The 21137-nt window shown below is 43.5% G+C and overlaps 1 protein-coding gene across 2 annotated transcripts in view; it reads left to right on the plus strand.

The window, feature by feature from the left end:
* The first annotated feature begins 1501 nt into the window (after positions 1-1501).
* The window catches only part of GUCY2F (guanylate cyclase 2F, retinal), a 124525-nt gene continuing 104889 nt past the window's right edge, over positions 1502-21137 (plus strand). For both annotated transcript variants that reach the window (XM_082262587.1, XM_082262588.1), the window contains exon 1: positions 1502-1668. The gene's annotated coding sequence lies outside the window, so the exon portion shown is untranslated. The remainder of the gene's footprint in view (positions 1669-21137) is intronic.

Here is a 21137-nt window from a genome sequence, read left to right on the forward strand (position 1 = left end):
ATGTAAATGTCGGAGTCCGTTTACACCTGGCTGCCCATTAGGGTTGTCACCTTATCCCTTTAAACCAGGACACACATTAATTACACAGGTTCTGTGGCTGATTAGGGTGGTAATTAAACTCACTTGGTGCCTTATCTGCATTATATTAGCCTCAGAACCTGTGTAATTAATGTGTCCTGGTTTAAAGGGATGAGGTGGCAACCCTACCGCCTATAGAGCATACTAGGGTCAGTTTATGCTAAGCAGACATGGATGTGACATCCATACTGCTCTGCTCCTATCATCAGGGGATTAGCTCACAGATCCCCTGGTGACAGGAGCCAAATCTACCCTGTGTGAAAGGGGTCCAACAGTGATATAGTGATAAACATATTATTCAATAGATAATGTGTTGCTCTGTGTGTGGAAGCAATAGTCTCTTTGCAGAGGTCTGACACATCTCCTGATGGGTCAAGACTAAAGTTCTGAAATCAGGAAAGCGTAAACTCTCAGTTACAGGCGGTCCCCAGGTTACAAACATCCAATTTACAAATGACTTCTACTTACAAACAGAGGGAGACAACAGGAAGTGAAGAGAAATCCAGCCCTAGGAAGTGAAATTCACTCCTGACAGAGTTTGCATGGGAAATAGGTGTCTCCACTGAAGCTTTATCACTAATCCTTGTTTCCACAACCACTCAAAATTTTCAAAATTCAGTTGTCATAGGGACAGAAAGTGAGGTAAAATCTTCTAAACAGGGGCACAGACAGCAAAAAAAAAAAAAAAAAAAGATACAGGGGTGTTAACCCTTCCCTATCCAAAAAAACCTTAAAAATGATTCTTTTGGCTGGGGCTACACTTAAAAAATGTACCTGTTCTGACTTACAAACAAATTCGACTTAGGAACAAACCTACAATCCATATCTTGTTTGTACCTGGGGACTGTCTGTAATTGAAGAGCTTTAGCTTAGACCTAGCAGGGGGCATGTTGGACCACCACAGAGAGACTACTGCTTCCACACAAAGGGGCAAGGCAGCATCTCTGCAGCATGGGGCAGGTTTTTCTACTCAGATTTTGATTGCTTTCTAAGAAAGCAAACTTTAAGACTTTGCACATGTTTTATAATGATGCTTCTAGAATTTATTTACCTGACTTAAACTACAAGCTTTAGAGGGCTTTATATGTGAGTCAAGATATGATGTTAGAATATTTCCACTTTGTAAATGTATGATTTATACAGTTTTAATATGTTTGATACTGAAAGGAAGGTATTATAGTAAACAGATTTCAGTAGTTGGGCACTGCTGAAGTAAAGCTCTTCAGCTTATCCAACTGCAGGTCATATATAGGTCGTTAGTTAACGCTGATAGGTGCAGATCAGTTTAAAAGATTTAAAGCGTCATTGTAATGTAAGTCCTAATCCATGCCTTTGGTAGACATGCTGAATACTGATTTGGAAGATTTATGACACATGTCAATTATGTCCACCAAATGACATTACATTGCTTGGAATGTATGAGAACCCTGGGAGAGCCTGCAGAAAATGTAAGGGTCCATACTACCTCCCTTCATTAATTAATACTGGGAAGTATACCATGGGGACCTTGTTTTTAGGGATTATCAAGGTTGATGCGCATAGACTGTAATGTTAAATGCAAAAGGCAATAGGAAACCTGCATATACAAAGGTAAGTGTTTTTGTTTCATAGATCTTGATGTATCTAGATTGGCTACATCTACGGGTGATATTATAAAAAAAGCAAGTGGCTGGACAAATGTGGTATTTTACTAATATTACTTCGAAGTGATTTTTTTTTCCTCAAGCTTGCATTAATGGCCATGAAATACAGCTTCATAAATTTACCATTTTATGAAGTAAATTAGTGAGCTTTAGGAAATACAACACAAAAAGGCATTTTAAGCATTTTTTTCTAAGCTTTTAGTTAAGCACCATTAAAAATTACAGCTTTTAACTATGAATGCTCATATAGTGGGATTTTCAAAGAAGATCATTTTTATTCTCTACTTATAATGTCCTTGAAATGATATGTACTTATTAAGACAGCCCCCAGTTAACACAATGCCATTGGACAAGGAAAAGCACTTCATATTGGGGTTCATTATTCAGAAATGTGTACTGCTCAGCTTGTCTGACTTTGAAATGCAAACATATTTACTGGCCTGACTTGACTAAATGCAATCATTTTCTTCTGTGGGTTAAAATGGGCAGGAAACAACTTTAAATGGCTTAAATGATACTATTTTAGAACACTTTAGCTTGTTGTGTGCTTTCCTGGTAATGGTAGGCTTGGTTTCTTAGAATCGTTCTTTCATTAAGGTTGCCAGTACACTTCATTGGTTATAAATACTGTCACTTGTGCAGCTTTATTGGAATATTACAAGTTTATCTCAAAGAATAAGGATTATCTGGAACACATTGTAACCATACTTATTGGTTTATGTATTAGACCACATTTAAAGGTAACAACTGTGCTAATGTTAAACAGTAGGGTATTGTAAGAGCATTATAAAAGCCCAAATGAGCTTTCATCATTTTCAGACAGCAGTCACAGCCTTAATGGAATAACCTACCCCTGCAAGTGCGCAGCAGGGAAGGAACTTTGCTCTCCATCTGGAAGTAGTGGTTTTGCTGCAGAGGTCCAACATGACCCCTACTAAGTTAGACTGATAGATAGATAAATGGAGAGCCCTAGCTCTGCTGTCATTACTGAGCTACTGATATAAGCCAGTTTTCAAGAGAAGGCCTTCTGATTTTTAACATCCTGCATAATTGCCCAGGGCCGATGGCTCAAAGAGTACTGAATCGAATGAATCAGCATAACAGCCATTCAACCAGCATTTGATAAAAAGGTCAGCAATTACATCACCTTTATTTCTTACATGATAGAAGAGATCTAAGACAGAGCTGGATTTAAAAGCCAAATTTACAAAAGTTTTGATATCTTGCACCCTAATTTTTCATTTTTTTTGTTAATTCAACATCACAGAGAACCCACCTGGGTTAATTATGCAATCATTAAAGTTTTGTAATGGGTGCAGCATTTTGGCAGGAGTAGTGATCACACAAAGTGGGGGAGTTTGTATGTTCCTCCCATGTTTGTGCGGTTTCCTATAATTATTTAATAGTATATGATTAACTGTCTCTCTCTGAAACCAATCCTATAGTGTTTAATAAAGTGGTGGGAACAGGGTAGGATGCAAGTGATTTTATGTCATCTTTAAAACACTGATATGTTGATGCTATAAATAAATTAAAAAAAAACAAGGAGTTTTAGCTATCCAAAGTCTGAACTACCACTCTTAGATGGACTGACCCTTTAAAGGTCATTTCTACTAATCACAAAAATTGTATTGCTAATAAAAATGCAATTTAGAAGTCCTTAAAATGCATTTACTAATCCATTCCCATGGATCAAGAACTAGTTTCCATCAACTCTGTCCCATTCCTCTAATCTAAAAAAAAAAATTAATTCTGAAACACGTTTTCAACCTATTATTCAATTGGCATTTCATCAATTTCTAAGAAATGGGGTGTATAATTCAATAATAAGTACTTGAGCACAATTCAGTATCCAACAGCAATGAACTAGGACTGTCTTAGGTAGGCAAAATTTTCAACCAACAATGAATTTTCAGTGGTCATGGAAACTTGTGCTGAGAACGTATACAGTATGGGCTGTCATTATCAAAATCTCTATATAAAATTACTAGTAGCCTGGTTAATGATTCAAATGCCTGAATACTTCCTGGGCCAGTGACTCAGAACATGTGTGCAGATCAGGACTGCTGACTTTCATTTGACTTTACATGCTTGTTCTAGGACAGTAAACCAGAAAGTACCGAGGACAGAGAAAGCCAGGTAGTATCCTTATTTATGTACAGGGTTCTAGTAAGGCTACAGAATGTTCTAAGAAAAAGACCTTTCTTGCTGACGTTGCTGGACTTAGGCTAACAGAGTTAATGCTGTAAAGTGTCCAGTTATATAAATCCAGCACTGTGTTATAAGCATAATGACTGCTGTCTATGTGCTGTTAGTAAAAAGGGATTTTATATTAATTTTACCTTCCAAAAGGGCTCTACACATTAGGTGCATTTTGCTATGTTCTCTGATACATAAAAGATGCATGTCTAAAATCCATTCTTTAAATTATGGTTTTGTTTATACATTTTAATGCATGTTAAAGCACAGGTACACAGTATATGCGTCGAAGAGCTATATATTTTAATCTTACAGCTACAAAAAGTTAATTTGCAATATAACACTACACAATACACATGTAAATTCTCTTTATGGTTTTGCTGTTGTGGTGCGCATTGGCAAAGGTAGTGCAGGTATGTTTTTCTAATTTGCTGAGATAGCCTAATCAAAATAAATGTGATGTCTTATTGCAAAGCCCATTAATACATTCCTCATTACAAATGTGATTTGGCCCCAATATATATATTATTTTATTGCCTTCTACATGAAAGAATGTTTTATTAAATAGCAGTTAGAAAGAAATGCAGTGCAAACTCAGGAGTCCATATTGCACAGAGTTTAGGGCTCAGAAGTGTGTAACACACAGAGTGCAGGGCTCAGAAGTGTGTAATGCAGAGCATGCAGGGCTCAGAAGTGTGTAATGCAGAGTGTGCAGGGCTCAGAAGTATGTAATGCAGAGCGTTCAAAGCTCAGGAGTGCATAACACAGAGTGCAGGGCTCAGGGGCGTGTAAGGCTTAGATTGCAGGGCTCAGAAGTGTATAATGGATGAATTCTAGGGCTCAGGAGTGCAAGAGACAGGAGTGTGTAATACAAAGTGTTAAGGGCTGAGGAGTACATATTACAGAGAGTGCAGGAGTGAGAAGTGAGTATGGAACAGGGTGCAAGGGTCAGGAGTGGGTATTGCAGAGATCACAGGGATCAGAGGCAGCAGAGATCAGGAGTGTGTAACTCACAGAGTGTAGGGGCCAGGAGTATGTAATGTATCCTCTCTCCTTAGCTGTGTTATGTGAACATGTGGCAAGGAGGAATTAAGAAATGTCTCTCTGGGCTATGAACTGCTGCTAACAGGCAGGCAGAAGTAGAGCTGTGGTGCTAATGCCATAGGCCTTGGGAACTCGGGAACCTTACAAAAGATGTAGGACATATATCCCGGGTGCCTGGCATTAGCCATGCCCATGGCCCATTCTATCATGCAGACAGTCTATAACTCGTTTCCACTATCCATTGATTTTCAGGCATACCCACATACCTGAACAGCTGACAAAAAGGTACCAGGAACCTATTCACATTTAGAAGTAGGCTGTGATTGGGCATATATTTACATAGGTGGAATGATGTGAGGTAAGCCCTATAAACTATGTATAACTGAGTTTGTAAGAAGTCATTACTGAAATCTGAAAATGCTCCATCAATGCTAAAAGCTACAGGTATGTCCAGTTTTTAGAGCAGCATATTCTCAGGCAAGAATGTGACAAAATTCCTCTCCCAAAACATAAGCAACTGCTCCCCTCTTTCCCAGACATTTACTTAGAGTTGTTAAAATAAGAGGAGATGCTACACCATGATAAGGATGGCCTTGTTCCAACTTTTTTTAAATTCGGGTTGTAGTTTGCTAGCTTTTTATTGCCCTGTCCCAACTTTTTTTGGATGTGTTACTGCCACCATTTTCAAAATTACCTTAAAGCGGAGTTCCACCCACCTGTCATCGTGCCGTTGCTTCCGGGTTACTACATTGGATTGGAGACCCGATCAAAGTAGATTCCGGCTTTGTTCGGGACTCCGGCGAGCTGGTGGATGTGCCGGCTGGCCGCTCAGGTCTCCTGGTGAGATGAGAGACCCAGGCAGAGCTACATGAGGGGGGGGGGGGGGTGTCCCTTCCCTCTGCTAGTGATAACAGCCAAGTGGCTCCTTACCGGCATTGGTTGTTATCACTTGAAAACCGGCCGTTTAAAAAACGGTACCAGGGTGATGTCTCTAGCTGCAGGCATCACCCCGGTAAAACCACTTCCAAAAAAGGATGTACAGGTACGTGATTTTGTGGTAAGTGATTAAAATTTGGTACTATCAGCCTTCCCAATATGTACAAATGTTTTTCTTTATCAAGTTTGCATGACCCATGATTCCCAGGGGTATCTTTGACCAAATCAGCACTATGGTTAATGGTGCCTTTCCAGGTGTACAACTGTTAAGGAATTTTAGAAAGGGTCCCATTATATGTGAAAGGTAGTCAGGTGGGTCTCTGGATATCAAAATTACTAAATTCTTAATAATGCTAGTTTTTTTGAGTGGTGGAGAGGTTTGTACCAGAAGGTAGGAAACTATTCAATGGCATGGACAGGATTAAAAATTGCCTGCATGAGATGGCTGGGACTTGTGTCTCACAGGAACATAGTCAGCGGGATTTGCAGATGGGTCAGTTCAGGCATGCGGGCAGAGACATGGTCAGCAAATAGACAAAGAATCAGTCTAGGCAGCAGGCAGAAATGTGGTCAAGAAACAGGCCAGGGTTAGTACAAGCAGCAGGGAGAGACAACACTGCACTGCTGTAGTGGAGATCAGGAACACTTTTGCTGGCTGAACTGGTCTGATGACAGTGGAAATTGTGTAGTAGTGATCCAGATACTGTTGCTGGCTTACACTGGTCTAGTGATATTGGGGACTAGTTGGGCAGCATTCAGGAACACTGCTGCTGAATTACATTGGTTAAGCGACGCTGGGACACTGCTGCTGGCTTACACTGATATGATCATGCTGAGACTGGAGTGGTGGTGATAAGGAACACTAATGCTGGCATACACTGGTCTGGTAGCACTGGGACTGGTGTGGCGGTGATCAAGGACACTGTAACTGTTGTGCCAGTGTTTAGGGACACTGTACCTGTTGTGGCGGTGATCAGGGACAATAAAACTGGTGTGACTATGATCAAGGACAATATGACTGGTGTGGCAGTGATCAGGGACGCTTTAACTGGTGTGGCGGTTATCAGGAGCCACTGTAACTGGTGTGGCTGTGATTAGGGACAGTGGGCTCGATTCACAAAAGTATCTTGCATGCGGTATGCAAGTGTGTCCAGACAGTTTACCTAAATACCGCATGCGATCTTGAAACTTTTAATTCACTATACCACTCTGCGGTATTGACCGCAAAGCGCTGAAAGTGCTTAGTAAATACCACATGAACAGGTGTTGAACTCAATTCACAGAAGGAAATAAATAATTAAATGCATGTGGTAATTAAGCAGTGATCGAGGCATGCAGTGTTTATGAAATGTGTACTGATTGTTAAGGAGCAGTCAATCCTCTTTTTTTACATTCAGCTGATCGGCGGTGATCAGGAACACTGAAACTAGTTTAAATTGTAGAATCAGGATGGAATGTAAAGCTTCAATCAATGCAATAGGGTGTCCTGAGGGAATCATTCTGTGATAAGTAACACAGCAAATATAAACAAAATATTGGGACTTTAAATATACCCCTAGCAGGCTACAGCATCAAATACGCAGATATATAAAAATACAAATGCTTATTATACCAATTTAAAAACCAATAAATGTGAAAAACATCCAATACGTGCAAAAACAAGAATTGCAATTATACAGCCATAACAGATAGTTGTTCTGTCAGAAAGTTTTGCAGGAACCAAATTATTACTAGATAGGTGCCTATCTTCATAAATATTTAGTACAAATCTAGAGACAGAAGGAGTCATCATAAGAATAAAAAAAAAAATAAAACACCAAAAGGCAATAATATATTCAAAAAAAGAGGAAACAAAAATACATTGTACGTAATATAGTCAAGGGCCTTCCCCTGACTATTCCCACAAACCTTGTGCTGGTCTGTTCCTGATGTGTCAGGGATATATTATGTATTTTTTTTTCTTTTTTTCCTTGAGTGTTATAGACAGGATATGGTTTGACTTCATCACAAATTCCCCAATGTCCCCGTTTTTGGAAACAGGATTTCTTTAACAAGAGAACAAGAGGCAGACAATGAAGGTGTAAAAGCAAAATTCTTTGAACACCATGAGAGGGGATATGATGAAGAACAACGTAGCAAATTGTGGTTGAGGCCAGATTGTAGTAACAGTGGACAGGGCTTAATGGGCAATGGTTAAATAAATATATGGGTCAAGATCGTGTAAAGCCTAGAGTTCAGAGGCCAGGATTAAGTAACACACAGAGCTCAGGGATTAGGTATAAATAATGCACATATTTCAGGAGTGAGGATTAAGTAATGCACAGAGTTCAGGTGTCAAGATTTAGTAACAGAGTTTAGGGGTCAGGATTGATTATTGCAAAGAGTTTACAAGTCAGATTAACTAACATGGAGAGTTCAGGGGTCAGGAGTAAGTAACTTGCAGAGTTCAGGGATCAGCATTAGTTAATGCAAAGTGTTCAGGGGTCAGAAATAAAATGGTTGTAAAGCCTAAACATTTTTTACCTTATTGCATTCCTTGCATTAAGTTAAAAAATGTTTAGGTGTCAGCATCCCCCTTACCCCCCCTTTTACTTACTTGAGCCTTCATTCCATTACCTCACTTCTGGGTGTTGCTGGCTTTGCTCAGGCATCGGGAGCCATTGGCTCCCAGTGCTGTAAATCAAAGCCAGTGACGGGGGTGGGGCAGAGTCCCGCTGTCTCTGTCAATGGACGCAGCAGCGGGGCTCGGTGTGAGCATTCACAAGTTACTCCAATGGGAAGCGGCTTCCCATGGGGGCCCTGGACAGAGGGGGCAAGAGCGCCAGTGGGGGAACCAAAAATAATTCCATTGCACAGAGCAGGTAAGTATAGAGATGTTTGTTATCATGTATTTATTTATTTTTAATATTTAATTTAAATTTACCTTTACTATCACTTTTTACAGTAAAAATTTCAGTGGTCAAGATTAGGTAATGCACAGAACTCAGGGGTCAGTGCAGAGTCCAGGGATCAGGATTCAGGGTTATTGTAATGTTGTCTATGTGACTGAATGTGATTTATGCTCTCTTCCATACAATCAGACTGCTCAGAACCAAAATAGGGGAACAATATATTGATTCCATAAATCCCAATGCTAAAAATATTTCAAGTGTTTCCAAAAATGTTAAAGATGTACATGAAGGACTTATGAGTTCCTTCTTTTTTTTTACGGTGTAGAACGGGTCGTGAAGCCACCAAGAGGGCGAGATACATATCGTAAACTGTTGCAGAGAGAAGTGTGGTGGATATACACTCTGCAGACAAGATCACCCACTGGTCTCAATTATAGATGGAATATAGATCTTTTTTTGAGATAGAGCACCCTCTAGTAGCAGACTGTTGTAGTCTAGTAACCTTGTGTGTTGTCATATGTTATTCATTTATTCATATTTCTATTTGTTTGTTTTCGTGGTCTGATTAAGCCAGAATAGGATTCACCTGGGCACCATAATATATCATGCACACGGTTTTCAATTTTATAATTATGGTATTATGATCCATGATTAATAATATTTATGTTGTTAACATTTTAGAGTACTGGAACTGGAAAAAGGTTGAAAACGCTGTTCTAGTTTCTTGGCCTGGGCAGTGCTGCATTAACATTTTACTGCCTGTCATCATGATTTTTGTATTATTTTTGTTAAAAAATTATGAACTATTATTAACATTGGACTACTGAGTGTCAAGTATGTACCACTATCTGGAGTGGCTCAATATGCGCATGAGGTTCTAACCTGCCATGTTATGTCAGAGAGAGCCTTCAGGGTACCAATGGAAATCTCTGACTGAAAATATGACTTTTAATAAAACAAAACAGATGTTACTGTGAAATCAGTACATTTCTCTTTTATAAGTTTAAAGTGATTTCAAACATAAAAACGAAAAAAGGTAGAATTTAGCTCCTAATTCTGTCAGTCAGCAGGCCCTCCTTGTTCTTGGTGGCAAGGATCTGCAGGCTCTCTACAGCGTTAACACCACAGTATACATGCTCCTCTTCCTTTAGCATGTACAATAATTAATATCCACTCACAGCTTAATATGTGGGTGTAATCCTCTCAGCTATCCATGTCACAGCAGCTATGCCTTTGGGGAAGATTAAATGCCTGATGGACAGATCCACTCAGCTCTCCATGGCCGGTGGTGGATAGGCGTGTGAAGTGAATCCACCAGGACATGTGCGCACTGAGCTGGGCTGTTTAGAAAAAACTGAAGTCACATCACCTATACATTAAAGATTAAAAAAAGGGTATTTGTCTAATTATTTTTTAACATTTTGTCCTGTAAACGAACTAATGGTTTTGTGCCCTATCTTTACATGGTGGGAAGATATCTCTGGGCTTTACAAACATTTTTCTATTGTTATTGTCACTGTTGCTATCACTGCTGCCTTAATTTCTGCCTTTCTGGCATCTCTCCTCCTACTTACACTTATTCCTTTTGCCACAAAAAAACAAAAAATCTGACCCTTAAATCCAAAAAGAGCTGAAGCTCTAAATAGTGTGGAAGAGAACTCCATGTGCCTTCGTTCTCACTGCTTTGTGTCTCTATATTTAAGTTTGTGATTATTGTCTTGAAAATGTGGTGCCAGTGGCTATTTTGCCCAACACAAAATCTAAAGAGCTGCCTGGTATTTTCCCCAAGGACTGTGCTAAAGAATGGCTTCAAGTTTGTGACTATCAGGTGCACTCAGATTGGCATCTTTTCTTGCTTAAAAAAAGTAAATAAAATTGCTGACAAAAAAAAAAATTAAAAGAGGTTTTACAGCGCAATGACAGGAAAACACAAAACTGCCCTGCTGCTTGTTAATTGAGATGATACACATTTCTAGTGTAGTAAATTACCTGCCCTGTTTGTGTTTCTACATTTCAGACTATTCTGCCTGGCCTTCCAGGATACCAGGAAATTTCCAGGTAGACCGGCAAGTCCCCCTGCCCTGGGGCTGCTTGAAGAGCAGTGGCACCTGTAAAAAAATGGCTGCGGCCGACCCGACACGTCATTTGCGCATGCGCTGCCGCCGCTCAGGACAGCCCCTCTCCTGTACAATTCCTGCAGCCTCTCCCTCTCCTGTACCATGCCAGCAGCCTCTGCGTTTTCTGTACCATGCCCGCAGCCTCTGTGTCTCCTGTACCATGCCCACAGCCTCTGACATCTTCTGTACCATGCCCGCAGCCTCTGCATCTCCTGTACCATGCCCGCAGCCCCTGCATCTCGTGCACAATGGTCGCAGCCTCTGACATCTCCTGTACCATGCCCGCAGTCTCTGACATATACTTTACAATGTCCACAGCCCCTGCATCTCCTGTACCATGCCAGCAGCCTCTGCATCTCCTGTACCATGTCCGCAGCCTCTGACATCTCCTGTACAATGCCAGCAGCCTCTGCATCTCCTGTACCATGCCTGCAGCCTCTGCATCTCCTGTACCATGCCTGCAGCCTCTGCATCTCCTGTACCATGCCTGCAACCTCTGCATCTCCTGTACCATGCCAGCAGCCTCTGCATCTCCTGTACCATGTCCGCAGCCTCTGCATTTCCTGTACCATGCCCGCACAGCCTTTGACATCTCCTGTACCATACGCGCAGCCTCTGCATCTCCTGTACCATATGCGCAGCCTCTGCATCTCCTGTACCATGCCCACACAGCCTAAGATATCTCCTGTACCATGCCTGCTGCCTCTGATATCTCATGTACCATGTCCACAGCCCCCACATCTCCTGTAAAATGTTCGCAGCCTCTGCATCTCCTGTACCATGCCCGCAGCCTCTGCATCTTCTGTACTATGCCAGCAGCCTATGTATCTCCTGTACCATGCCAGCAGCCTCTGCATCTCCTGTACCATGCCCGCAGCCCCTGCATCTCTCTTACCATGTCCGCAGCCTCTGACATGTCCTCTTGTACCATATTCTCACAGCCTATGATTACCTCCTCTACCATGTCCACACTTTTACCACTTTTAGCCGGAATTTGCTCTTATATATATGTAGCAAGGTTTCCAGGCCCATGGCCTGATGTGGGTCTGCCATTAGTATCTGAATACTCTCCAGCCCATGTGAGCTGAGTCCCCAGGTGTGATAACTGAAACAGTGACAACTCCGGCATCTTTGTTTGTGGTTTTTATTATAAATTAAGGGGATGGGAGAAGGGAATGAGTGGGATACTCTTTTAGGCTTGAACTAATTACAATTAGGACTTTGATCCTGGAAAAATGCCCATTGGCGCTTACTTGACGCTAGCCAGCGCCAGCCAACGCTCACTGACTCTGAGAACACTCTGAATAACAGAAGAAGTGTTGAATCCCCGACCTATAGTCCAGTAGATCCAAGACTGAGAACTGTAGAACTCATGACACTGCTTCACTTGTGTAAGTCTTTGAATACTTTCCCCCGCCTGGCACAGCTTGAGGTAGTATTTGGTAGAACTCCACATAGCTAACACTGTAACTGGCACACGCAATACAATTCAGGGCCCAGACTGCAGGTGCCCCCTTTGCTCCTTGAACTCTTCAGGGTCCACTGACTATGTAACACCTTTACACTTCAGGGTCCTCAACCTAGGTACCCCCTTTGCAGCTAGCTGACCTTGGATCCCCGAACCTCTTCCGGAGTTGTCCCCTCTCCCTCTAGGCAGACCCCCAGGGGCAATCTGCAGTACTCACAACCTGTGTAGGCTTTCCTGGGACTGGACCCCTCTCTCTCTCCGCAGGCTCTCGGCACACAGGATCCCCCTCAGCTCACGTCAGCACTCTCTGAATTCTCAGGTGACACCCTGAGACATCCACCTTGCTCAGACAGGAGGAGAGACAGCCGCACTCCCCCTCCTGGGACTCTGCTCCCGCCAAAGACACCTTGCCACGCACTTCCCCCCAAACTTATACCCACTCCCAGAATCCCTTGCAGCGTAATCTGCCTTCTGGGGTAGTTACAAGCTGGGATGTGTCCCCTGATTGGGCTTCCCACACTGCCCTATGAGAAGCCTCTCACAGGAGTCAGTGGGAATACTTCTCCGCTCAGCAGGCACATCCGGAAGCCATGACACCCTGACTAGATAAATCACAGCCCTGCTGTTAGGCAGACAAGGCCCACTATAGTTTTACCTAGCACCTATTTGTAGGGTGCTACATATATAAAGCCCTATGTGCTTTCATATCTGTCTTATCTATATATATAATACACTCTTCAAACATGCTTAAAAATGCATGGATTTCCCTTTTATGAACAAGAAAATAATGACATTATGCTGTTGGGCTGGTATAATTATGCTATGAGGCTGGTATGAAATTATTTCCAGGGCTGAATTTTATTCCCAGTCCGGCCCTGGTCACATTCATACTGTCCTGGTGTTGGACATTTTTTTACCAAACCATGTCCAAGGGCTATAGTGATGCTATTTTTAAAAATTGGGCATATAGGGATGTGGCTGGGGATTGCAATGCACTAGGGTTCAAAGGATATAAAGAGCTGCTGCAAAAATTCACTAGGCCTGCAAATTTTAAGCCAGTAGGATTTGCTGTGAATATATGACAGCGTCATTCCCTAACCTCATCCCTAGTCTTCAGATTTGTCGCTAGTGGCATATAATCACCCACATATACAGCGACACTGTCTGGGTCTGTGCACCTAGAACCGAACTGCTAGCAGTGTACCAATACTTTTACTTTGCTCATATAGTCATTGGATCTAGATGTACTGTCTCTTTCAACCACTTAGCCCCAGTCTGTGTTCCTTGGGTTTCTATGAAGTCTAATCTTGTTAGTGGGTAAACTGGGGTAGCATAAGACCGAATAGCGGAGTTAGAATGCGTAAAGCTGACCACAGAGGAGTAATTTGTTTCATTCAACCAGTAAGTTGAATAAAAAAAATATTACCTGATTTCCCCATCCACACATTTAAGGTGGATGGGGGAATCCTGCAGCTTTGTCATTATATTCTGACAGCAGGGAGACTTCCCTACCATCAGAACACACAGATCAATGTTACAGTCTATAGCCTGCAGCGTTGATCGAGCAGAAATTTTCCAACAGGGCAGTTGAATAGAAGTCGAAGTAGTAATGCTGACGCTGATGTGTCTTTGGCTCCCCTGGAGCTGGATGGGTAATTATTCTGGAAAAATGCTGCTACATCCAGTTCTTCCTCAGTTTGGTCATCAGTACTAGAAACAGACTAGTCATAATATAAAACAGGTTATACTTACCTGCTGTGTGCAATTGTTTTGTACAGAGCAGCCTGAACCTCCTCTTCTCGGGTCCCTTGCCAGCAGTCCTGACTCCTCTTGTTCTTGGTGTGTCACCATAGGAAGCTGCTTTCTATTGTGGAACACATATGGGCTCGATCCTGAGCCTAATTGACTGCATCAATAGACAGAGACAGTGTGATCCCTGGAAGAAGCTGCGTCGGCACGCAGCGTAACGCGTAGGATAGCACACCGGAAGTGACATATCGGCATCCTTTGACCCATATCTGCTATGTTATGCTACTGAAAAAGACGGAATCAATGTGAGTGTTACTCTATTTAATTTTAATAAAGTACTGGCTAAACTTCACTATATTGGCCCATTTATTTCGGAGATCTAAAGGTCCCCCACACATCTCCTGGCATACCTATCCCTAAATAAGGAGGAAACTCGGTTATCAGCAGCTGTACCCAAGAGGCATAGAGGAGTAAGGAACACATCTCTGAGACACATATCATAAGGTGTATTATAAAAGGAATGGAGGTGAGCGCTTAGGACACCTAGTGGTCACTGCACTGAAGAGCACCTGCATGCAATTTTGAGAGGAAGTTTTATCACAGTTTATTAATTTTAAAGGACACTTTGGCACTTTAATACTTATATTTATACCACCTAATTTTGTATTTTATTGTGGATTTAAGAGCACTACTATTTATTTATACATCACTTATTATTGTAAATTTATTGTGAATTTAAGAGCAAAATGATTTAATTATTTATCAATCAATGTCTTTGATGCACACATGAATGGTTTAATGGTATACACCATATGTATTAAGGAAGCACTTAGGCGCTTTATATATTAGATGTACACGATTTAAATATTTATTTAGATTTATTCAGTAATAATTTAACACAGAAGCACCTTTGAAGCGCGGTACTCCCCCCCTGCTACATATATCTGGATTGTGAAGGTTACCAATAATAGTACCTGCAGCATTGAAGGAGTTAGATGGTTACAACTAAGAGACAGCGCGAGAATTACACATACCCCCCTTTTCTTCATTACAAGGATATTGAAAAGTTCATAAATATATCCCGGTGCCAGTGATGAAAAACTGGGTTCACAACCAATAGATGAAATTCAAACTCACCAGAGCCAGGTGCTGTCTAAATTATAGGACAGCTGTAAGGTGTTTATCATCAAGCCTCTTGATCTATGAACATCTGGATATTTAACGACATCCGGATCCAGGAACACTCTCCAAAAGGTTTATCGGCTCAGCACATCACATGAGAGTTTAAAATAAAAAAGGAAGAGGCTCATGGTGTAGTATGAAGTGATGTTAAAATTTAATGATGTAGCACCACCCCCGCAGGAGCTGCTGATTAGATTATTGGGTCTACGTCCTGCCTTCCAACCCCTGAAATTGGCTCGAACCCTCCCTAGGCACAACTGACACGAAATGGGACTATAATACCAAATGGCTACAGGAGAACACAGTTCAGGATATATCACCCCAATAAGTAATAATAACTTGTTACCTTTCTCCAGCCGCAGTCCCTCTGGGTGACACAAGGTGCAACACACAGACTTTTGCTTAACCAAAGTAGCTTTACTGAGAGTTAAAGTACAAGTTGACTCCAAAAGACATCACAAGAGTCAACTAAGAAAGATAAAGTTATTGACACAATAATAAACAATATGATTAAGATAGCTATTTTTGTATACTTATGCAACTAAAAGATAACTCATAGGCTTTCTTTTACCCAATGCAGGCTATACTTTACACACGTCTAGTCTCTTGTATCAGGTAGGCAGAACCTATTTGAATCCCATACACAGTTCCTTCCTTTTGGTTTGGAATCTTCGCTAGCAATCGTTGGTGCACAAGCTATTTGTAATCCAAAAGTAAGGATATATAGTCAAAAGGGGTGAGAAAAAAAAGGTTACAATCACCCGCAATGTTACTGCGTAATTGGGCGTATTAATCTTCTTAGTGGTGCATATATAGGCCCCTGACACCTTATGTACTTGTGTTTAAATGCTTAGTCTCCTGGAAGGTGCACTAGGCCGCTGAGTGTACTGCGTACTATCTGAAGTGTAGTTAGCACCGGCTAAAGTTACTTTCTTCCAAGCGAGAAACAGATTTGGGCATGTGCCCTGCTCACCAAACGGCCTCTTTCTTCCCGAGCTCTCCACCTCCGATTTCTGTCACCAGCCGCGCTTGTGGTTAGATGTGGGCAACACCAGTCTCTGCAGAGCATCAATGGGTTCTCTGGGAAGGCTCCTTTACTGCAGATGAAATGCTTCCACTCCGTCACTTCAGGCTCAGGCTTCAGGCCTAGTCCGCAGCATCAGCCCACAGCACTTGCTTCCTTCTAGCTGTTGTGTCAGGAGACAAGAGAGAGAGCCTGGCTCCTCCCTTCCTTTATAAAGCTTCCCCCAAAAGGCTGTGCGGTGAAGCAATGCACCCTGGTGTTCCCACTGAATTGTGGGTATCGTAGTATCTGATGAACATCACCAAGCTGCAGTGTGGCAGTTTGGCCACTAGAAACTTCTGATGAAAACCACCAAGCTGCAGTGTGGCAGTTTGGCCACTAGATGGAGCCGAGTTCCTTCAAAATGTTATACAGTCTACTAATGAACAATTGTAAATGGGAGGATGCCCGCTACACACTCCCCCCACTTTAGAAACTTTGGTCCCCAAAGATAACGACAGCATGTATCCTGTCACATACGTTGGAAAAAAAACAATTAACTCATGCACAACGGTAAACCATGTCCCTTATCAGAAGCAGAGTTCAAACCCAACAACTGCACATTAAAACACAGGGCCGACAGCGGAACCTCCCACCAATTGTTGGGGGAGAGAAGGTGGTTCTGTTCACAAACCCCCGACACTTGAGTGGCTTGTACAGATGTGCCTGGGGGTGAGCTAGGGTTGTCCTCCACTAAATCTGCAGTGGAAGAACTAGGCTGATCAAGAGTTCTCTTAGAAGTAAGGACAGCTTCTTCCGAGCATTTCCCCAATTGGTCGTAAGTTAGTCTTTTGGGTGGGTGAATGACTCTTCTTTCCCTCTGTTCTTTGGGAGTCACAATCTTAGAAGTGCTGGAACCAGTCGCTCTTGGGGATTCTTCAAGAGCTTCCTCCTCTAGTCCCAACGCATTGGACTCTGGGGTTTCAGAAGCAGTTAATTCTTCTACAGAGAAAGGTGCAACCTCCTCCTCAGGATCTTCACCATCAGCTACTTCTTCTGTAAGCATGTGGACAGGCACAAATTCAGGAGCTTCTGCCCGAAGGGTTCCTCTTTCAACCAGTTCGGATGAAGACAGGTACTCAGTCGTGGGTTCTGGTAACTGAGATGACCACATCCAATCAGGTACCTCCTCTTCATCTTCCAGATCTTCAATTGGAGAATCTCCATCCCTCACATCTGGAAATGCTGTTTGAGATCTGGTAACTGGCCTGTGCCCTTGAGACGTTGAAGGGACTTCATGTGAGACTGGGTCAGGAGGTAGGCGAACTGCTTCTGAGAGAGGTAATAGGTGGTTCCTATGCCAAGTCTTCAGTGGGCCCACTCTCCCTTCCGGCCTAATCTGATACACAGGAAGGTTTGGCAGCTGCTTACAGATGACATAGGGCTGGGATTTCCAACGGTCAGCCAACTTGTGTTTCCCAGGGATACCCAAGTTCCTCAACAACACTTTATCCCCTGGCTGCAAATCCTGGATCCTAACTTTCAGGTCAAAGTTTCTTTTATTTCTCAGCCCCCGTTGATCAGATGAGACTTGGGCTTTTTCGTAGGCCGTTTTTAGGCTCTTCCTCAACCGGTCCACATACCCCTTGTGAGATGCTGCTGAGGTGTGATCAGGTGATATGCCGAAAGCCAAGTCCACTGGCAGCCGAGCCTCCCGCCCGAACATTAATCGGTATGGGGAGTATCCTGTAACATCACTGACAGTACTATTGTAGGCATGTACGATGGCAGCTACATGTTTACTCCAGTGCTGTTTCTTTTCTGAGCTCAGGGTCCCCAACATGTTCAAAAGAGTCCGGTTAAACCGTTCAGGCTGAGCATCCCCTTGTGGGTGGTAGGGAGTAGTCCTAGTCTTTTGGATGCCTAACAAGTCTAGCAACTTCTTAATCAGCCGGCTTTCAAAGTCTCTTCCCTGATCTGAATGGAGGCGTTGCGGTAAACCATAGTGCACAAAGAACTTTTCCACTAATACTTTGGCCACTGTTGTGGCTTTCTGGTCTTTTGTTGGAAACGCCTGGGCGTATCTGGTGAAATGATCTGTTACCACAAGGACATTCCCTTGACCACTCAAGTCAGGCTCCAGGCAAAGGAAATCAATGCACACCAGTTCCATAGGCCCCTGACTTTGCAGATGGCCCATTGGGGCTGCTTGACGTGGCAAAGTTTTCCTCTGGATGCACAAGAACGACAGTATCCTTCAACTTCACCCCGCATACAGGGCCAGTAAAACCTGTCTCTCACAAGTTGGAAAGTCCTTTCAGGCCCCAGATGACCATGATTGTCATGGAGAGCAGCCAAGACTCCTTCCCTGAATTTAGCTGGTAGGAACAGTTGCCACTTCTCTTCCAGATCATCAGAGGGGCCCCTTCGGTAGACCACCCCTTGGCGTATCTGTAGCTGGTCCCATTCTTTATGCAACAATCGGGCTTCCCGAGGGGAGTCTGTTAGAAGCAGCTCAGGGCGCTGAGTCTCTATGGCCTTCAGCAAAAGTTTCCCCAAAGGGTCTTTTAACTGCTCCTTCCTCAAGTCCCCTTTCGATAGCCTAGGCAAACCTTCTTCAACCTGGGTCACCCTGCAATAACACCTGGGTACTCCAGCAGCTGAGACCCCAATCTCTTCGGCTCTTGCTCCTCCACTGGATCGAAATTCCGTTCCCTGACATAGGGCGCGCACTCCCTCTGAGGTCAAGTGAGCCCATTCTTCAGTAGGATCGTTGGGGGCATGAGACCTTCTGGAGAGGGCGTCTGCATCCCTATTCCCAACACCTGGTCGGTATTTTAAACTGAACATAAAGCTAGAGAGAGCGGCTAACCACCTATGTCCTGTAGCGTCCAGTTTGGCAGTGGTCAGCAGGTAGGTAAGTGGATTATTATCCGTTTTGACTATGAATTCTGCTCCATATAAGTAATCTTTCAGTTTGTCTACTACAGCCCACTTCAAGGCCAGGAATTCCAGCTTGTGTGTGGGGTAATTCCTCTCGGAAGGTATCAGACTTCTGCTCACATAAGCAACGGGCCGCAGGTGACCGTCATGCTCCTGGTACAACACCCCACCTAGCCCATCTCTGCTGGCATCGACATGTAGTTCGTAGGGTTTTGAGGGGTCTGCGTAGGCCAACACAGGGGCAGTGGTCAGGCTCTTCTTCAACTGAATGAAGGCTTCCTCACATTTCGAGGTCCACTGATCCTGAATAGATTCCTTGGGCTTTCTAGGCCCCATGGCGGGTTTCACTGGTTTGACTAGTTCTGGAACATCATCTTCCCCTTCGGTTCTGAGTAATTCATTGAGGGGTCGGGCAATTTTGGCAAACCCTTCCACAAATCTCCTGTAATAGGAGCAGAAACCCAGGAATGATCGGAGCTCAGTCACATTTGTGGGCCTCGGCCAGGAAGTAACAGCATCCAGCTTCTCTGGGTCGGTGGACACTCCTTCTGCAGACACAATGTGACCCAGGTAATGGACCGAGGACTGGTAAAACTGGCACTTCTCCGGAGAAAGTTTCAGGCCTTCTTCATATAACCTCTTTAGGACCTTTTCCAACCTCTCTTCATGCTCTTCTAGGGTTCTGCCGAACACAATAATATCATCCAAGTATACCAGTACCTCTATCAGGTTCATATCTCCAACAGTTCTCTCCATCAGTCTTTGGAAGGTGGCTGGGGCTCCTGACAACCCTTGAGGCATGCGGTTAAACTCAAAGAACCCCACGGGGGTGATGAAGGCTGTCTTCTCCCTATCCTCAGGGTTCATGGGGATCTGGTAGTATCCGCTCTTCAAGTCCATCACACTGAACCACTTGGCCCCTGACAAACTTTGTAAAGCGTCTTCAATCCGGGGGGTGGTATACTGGTCTGGAATAGTCCTTCTGTTCAGTGTTCGGTAGTCGATACAGAGCCTCAGGGACCCAGTTTTCTTCCGGACTACCACTATTGGAGAAGCGTACGGGCTCCTGGATTCTCGAATAATCCCTGTTCTCTTGAGTTCCCCCAACTGCTCCCGTAGATCTTCTAAGTCACCCAAGGGAACCCGTCGGACTCTCTCCCGAAAGGGTTTATCTTCATGTAGACGGATATTATGGGTGGCACTCTTTGCACACCCCACATCGAATTCATCTCTAGAGAATATTTCTTTCCATCGAATCAGTTGGGCCCTGGCTCTCTTCTTCCATTCCGGTGGGAGGGCCGTATTTCCAGAGCAGAGCTCCTCTATGGTGATTTCGCCCCCGTCTTCCCTCTTCAAATCTGATGGGGCAACTGGGGTGGCCGGGTTCACCTGGCCCAACAGCACCCTGGCCGGCACCTTCACCGGAGTAGTAGCAGTATTTCTGACACTCACCAAAACCTTCCCATGACTTTTCTGTAATGCCTTCAATGGGATCACTTCGGGGATCACTTCTATCCCTTTCTGTGCCTCCGATGGGCCTGATTCAAGAACCATGAAAGGGCCTGGCTGCTTCCAAGTGAGCTTGACAGAAGCCCTCAAGCAGGTCACCTCTCCCGGCTGCAACACCTTCTCTGTTTTATCCAGCTTCCAGATCTTTCCAACTCCTTCGGCAGGGGCCTTCTGTTCCAGACCTAGACGTTGATAGGCCTGCCTTAACATGGGATGAACTTTCAGAGTTGGGGCATCCTGTCCCTGGACTAGTTGTGTCAGCAATCGCCTGACTAGGTCAGTGTTGGTCCCTATAATGAGGGAACTCTTATTGGCCCCTGGTGGGCGAGGGCATACCACTGCTAAAGTATCGAAGGTTTCAGCTTTGCCGGCCAA

The sequence above is a fragment of the Pelophylax lessonae genome (assembly GCF_965119305.1).
Source record: "Pelophylax lessonae genome assembly, chromosome: 7".
NCBI classification, from domain to species: domain Eukaryota; kingdom Metazoa; phylum Chordata; class Amphibia; order Anura; family Ranidae; genus Pelophylax; species Pelophylax lessonae.